Source organism: Buceros rhinoceros, unplaced genomic scaffold (genome assembly GCF_000710305.1).
Source record: "Buceros rhinoceros silvestris isolate BGI_N320 unplaced genomic scaffold, ASM71030v1 scaffold2386, whole genome shotgun sequence".
Taxonomy (NCBI): Eukaryota; Metazoa; Chordata; class Aves; order Bucerotiformes; family Bucerotidae; genus Buceros; species Buceros rhinoceros.
This window is the reverse complement of record NW_010419126.1, coordinates 1-5,773: the sequence shown is the minus strand read 5'-3', so window position 1 is coordinate 5,773 and position 5,773 is coordinate 1.

Sequence of the window (5,773 nt, the reverse complement as noted above, 5' to 3'; positions counted from 1 at the left end):
CAGCAGGACCCATAGCATTTTCCTCTTTCCTATAGTCTAGAAAAATATACATAACCTGTTTTCTGCATTGAATATAAAGCTATTTGGTTCTACCAGAGAGGCTACATGCTGTCCAGATTATTGCGCATACATTGACACATCTTCATCTTTTAAACATACCAATAAGTAACTGAGGTGAAGGTAACAGATATCTGCCCAACAGCAACACTTTCTACATTAAACTGTATCAGATTAGGACTGTAAAATTGTATCTAATGTTTTGGCATTCCTCCTGGGAATTCAGTATTTATCATTTTCAGCATGAGAGGAAAAGTGAATTATGCGAGTTTTACAAACCTCTGAGACTGAAATGGGGTGAGGCAGAGAGCTAGTAGAGGTAGTAGCAATGTCTTAATGTTTCACTAGAAGTGAATTTTGTGTGAATGAATCAAAGGATGAAATGCCTGTTTTACTGAAGTACCTTATCTACAAGTGGATGTATGGAAAAGACTAAAAATCATTAGAGAATGACACTTTCTCATATGGTAGTGGCCATATGCCTGACTTCCCATGACTGCTGTGCAGGTATCCAAGACTGCACGTAGAATTATCTCTAAAATAGAGTCAACAGTGGTTTTCTAACAGATAAGCAGAATTGGTACTGCAGTTGCATCCAACTTCTGAATCCAAACTGCTGCATGACAGCGCCTTCAAGTGACTGATCAAAAAGCAGCTAGAAGTTCGGCAGGGATTCAGCCAGAGTGCTGAAGAAGTGTTAACTATCTCCGCTGCTTGGCATTGTTCTACCTGTATTGCCCATTACAACTAAAATGTAGCCAAAGCGTCTATATACATATTCTTTACTCCATCCTCTGGTTGTTTGATCAAATACAACCAACTGGAGGAGAAATGATGGAAAGCTGAAAATACTAAAGACTCAGTGGGAGAAAGGGAGTGGATGTATGGAAGGCAGTCACAGGATAAGATTCCGAAGTAGAGGGATCAAGAGATAAAAAGGAGAAACTCTCCAGGATCACCCCAGCATGCCACTGTCAGTTCCAAATTCTTTATTCATTCTTCAATCCTGTCTTTGCTTTTAGCAAATTGTCACCTGACACTAAGTTGCCTTTTTCGTTGTCTTCTCCAGTTCTTCTGGGCAGTCTTCCTTAATCTTCTTATTCCCAATAAATAATTTTATCTCCAGGTGTGCACAAGCAACAAATGAAAATAAAGGGACAGTGCGTAACTTTTTCTCATCACTTGGAAAAGCCGGGTGCATGCAACTGAGTGGCAATTGCCACTGACAGATAGCATTCTGTGGAATAAAATGACATGCTATCTGTCTTCGTGGTAATCTGGATGCCTGTCTATAGTAGCCCTAGTTTTATGATACTTTTAAAGTCTCCCTAAAATACAAAGATCATGAAAGAGAAGAAAAAAGTGAAAAATTTTCACACATTAGTTTTCATGTTAAGACTGATTGATACTGCAGAGAGCATGGCTTGAGTGAAAAGTAGCAAGACCTTTTATTTTAATGGAGTGAATTACAAAGAAGGAATAAAACCCAACAGCAGCAAAACTCCAGGTCTAACCGAGGAACTGACTGATGAAAGCAGACCAGTGCATGTGCCTGCATCCTATTAAAAGGGGCACCCTCTTCTTTGGCCGAGAAGCTGGCCCTTGGCATACCGGCTAGCTCATTTCTGAACCCTAGGCACATACGATCTGGCCCCGTGTGGACATAAACCATGCAAAGCCTCCCTGGGCAGTTAGATTTACTTGGTCCACAGAAAGTAGCTGTCTTGTCATGTTTTCTTTGCAGAGACAGGCAGTACAAGGTCCATCTGCGGTGGCAGTGCTATGTTAGCAGTTGGATGGATGTGTCTACTGTCAATACGTATCTAGCAATAGTTCAGAGTGCAATACTGGGCTGCAGTTACGCTCTGATGTTCTGATCAATACACCTGTCACCTGTGCCAGGTGATACAAATAATAGCTGGAAATGTCACTTTCTCACTGAAACACTCAGCATTTTGCTCTAATCTGTGCAAGATCTTTCTCAAGTTTGGTGGTCTGAGATGTTTTTGTCAAAGATATTGTTCAAAGGCAGAAGGGCATACTGATAAAATAAGCAGATTCACCAGAAATTAAGATCTGCTTCTTTGCTGTAGCAAAATGAGCTCTAAATGAAACTTCACAATTAAACATTGCTTATATATGTATAGGACCTTGTGTATGAAAGTCTTTAAAATTATTCTGAATAAATCTATATGACAAACAGGTTCATTTTTAAAATTTAAATAAGCATGGTGAGATTTCAGATTGTAACAGCAACAACTCAGCAATATATTTCAATAAAACAATGATATTAAAGTTAACATGTAAAATCACTACCCTCAAAATACACTGGAAGGTCATAAGCTAGTTTAGAGAAACCCATTGTTGCAGCCTTTTTTTTTTTTTAGTATCAGTACTTCTAACCACAAAAAGGAGTAAGGACTAGGAGTAAGCTACTAATACTTACAGGATTAAGTATATGAATACTCTCTAATTGTTAGAGACATTTGCTGACCTAGACTGAGGTCTGTATTTCTCACCAAGTTCTCTGCATTATCAGTTTAGTAAACATCAAAGCCTTAGAGTAACTTACATAACCTATAATAGGATGGGTTTATATGTTTATCTGTTATTTTCACTCTGTGCATTTTAAATAGATTAGTATATATCTTGGATTAGCTGGGAAATAAGTTAACTGGCAGACATACTACTGTTACACAGTTTGCCTGGAAAATGAATTTCAGATTTATGACAAGATTTATACGATTTTAGGAGTCACCTTCACGGAGTGTCAGATATCCTAATTTCAACCCACATAACACTGAACTGAAAGGTTTCAACAACATACAGAAACTGAAATAGTAACAAAAATTCACAAAACAGGTTTTAATAAACGTATGTGTTCACGTGACTGCTTAAATACAGCTCTCAGTACAAGCTCTGATCACATCTATTGAAAAATCTAGAGAAAGTGTGCCACATATTGGCTATTTTCTAGTAAAAAAAGCAATGGATTAAACAACTTTTCTCCACCTTGTTCCTAAATATACTTTTGGATAGCTGACACTCAAAAGTCCAGCAGATCAGTGGCTTTTGAGTCGTGGTTGATGATCGCTGCCATTTGTAACTATCCAAACTAATCAGAAGTTTGTGGGGTTGTTAGTGATTGTTTATATGTGTACACAGACCCTTTTACTTAAATGTTTTCCTCTGTACATCGCAGTTCTGCTATCTGAGCAGCTGGACCTCTACATACATCTGCAAAGGTTTTCGAGTGCTCGTATACCAAACAACAGGTCTCTAAAATCAGAGACCTTTGCTGCTTTTTTAAGTATGTTGACATACACAGTCCTCCCACACCCAATCCCTCAGACAGCCAGGGATCACTTTCTGCCACACCAGTCTGTGTCTGACAGTCACAAGCCACAGCTCATCCATGTGGCTACACCAGAGCAGCAAAGAGCAGAGAGCTCCTCAGTTTTCACACGGTTTAAAGAACGAACGTGTCTGAGCCAAGTCAGAGAGGTAGGCAACCTTCAGAGGCTGCAAATGATGAATGAAACCCCTCAAAGGCACCTTAACTTTGCAGGACTGTGTAAACAGCTCTCATGTGGCTAATGCTGATGGCTTGGGTCTCGTGCCCCTGCTGAGACCTGACAGCTGCCTGGGTGAGAACTTTAGGTCTCCAGGTTTCTCAAGGGCACCCACAGGTGTGGGTTGAAAGCAGATACAGTGCTACTGCAGCACTGATACCATGCTTCCCTAGTTCCACAGACCAGGCTGGCTTGTTTCTACAGCAAACTAGAGTCACGGTTTTGTTTGGGCACTATCAAAATAGATACCATTAATACAAATAGTTGAAAATCCAGGAAGTTGGACAGAATATGCTGGTTTGGATTAAGAAAGTAACAACTTGATTTGAAAAGACAAGTGAAATGGTATCTTTCTGATGCCAGCTTAAATTATCGTTCCTCACGGAAGTTAACAGCTAGAATCTTCTAGCTCTTAACCTGGAGGAGAGTCTCCTCACATAGACCATGATGTCTGTGAGCTTTGCTGAAGCATTCCCGTGTTGTAGAAACTATCCAAGACCCAACTAACCTGCCTGCAGCTTCCCCGCATGCAGCCCCTGGCAGGGGAGAACGAGGGACATCTCGCTACGTCACTGAACACATGTTCGAGGCTGCAAGGGAAAAATAATAGCCCTGCGGTAGCAGATCAGGATGAATCACATTCACCTCCTCTCCTCATTGAAGAGTTCGCAACATGCTTCACATTTGTGACAATCGGCCCCGTGGTTTGCGATTAATTTTGTTTGCAATTGCAACGGCTTGTTTGTTTGGGGGGAAAGGGGAAGAAGGAAGGGGATATGCCCCAGTGAATCCTTGTTTTCAATGCAAATTACGAATTTGAACCCCAGGTTTGTCCTGGTTTTACTGTTCTTATGCACGCCTGTAAACCTCCAGAGAAAGCACTCCTTTTCTTGAGACACTTAGTCACCAAGCAACTACTTGTCAGTTTGAGGACCGCCATTCCTGGCTGAATTAGTGTCCTGTAACCAGAAGATTTACTTACAAACTAACGATTTTGAGCAGTGCAACAGGACGAAAGTCTAGGAAGAAGAAAATCAGTTTTCAAAGCGATTTAGGTTTTTTTATAGTCTTGGAAGATTTTGCATTTGAAATGAACTGGCACAAATTAATGTAATTAAAACTACTCAGTAGAAACACATGTATTAGCAAAATATAAACACAGGAAGAAATGCTTTTAATTGTACAGCGACACAAAAATGTGAGCGTTCCCCAAGGTCAGTGACCTGGGCTCAGCTGCACGCTTTGGTACCTGCCAAGGCTGAAGTCAGAGGGGTTATTCTGACCAAGCTGAGGAATTGAGCTCAAAGTCAGCAGCAATTCAGTCTGAGAGGAAACCACAAGAGGGGCTTTGAAAGCACGTGGCATTTTTCACTAAATTACGTATTTCAGATTTTGCCACTAATACAGATTTAACTAATCTTCCCATGTGGTAAGTGTGTGACTGCTTCAGGATCTTCCTTTTCTCTAAGCACATACTGCTTTAGCTTTATTCTATGACAGTCATCACCTGGAGTTCTGTTGTGATTGAGAGCAACCTTTAAGAACCCTATTTATAAAGTCTGAATAGGTATTGCAATTACGTGTAAGGTGATTTTTTTATAATTAGAAGAAGGTCTGCTAGAGAAATAAAATGCTTTCATTTAATTCACATATTTCATCATCACTAAATGCCCAACAGGTTTAATCAACATGAACTATTTTAATTCAAATATTGTACGCCTTTGTAAGTACAATAACAACAAGTTACATTGTTCACGTGCCATTCATATTAATTTGAAGTGAGCTGTGCAGATTTGGGGGAAGAATGGAAGCTGGCTCTTACATTATTTTTCTGCACATGGAGTTTCTCCATGTGCCATTCACTGGTTTTGAAAACGAGTTTTTGCAGGGGTTTTGGGGACAACTCACTTCTCAGATTTGACTTACTTCATTAATGGCAATTTGACTTATTCTGCGGTATGTAAATCCAGCTGAACACATCCTAATAGTACCTCAGAGAGGAAAAACCAACCGTTTTTTGAAACAATGGAGCAGAGGGAGAGGAATGAGAAGGGCAGGCAGGAGCACCCCCGGGAAAGGAGCAGGGCTGGGGACAGGCTCCCCGCGGGGAGGGTGCCGCGCTCCCCGAGGGCCAACGCGCCTTA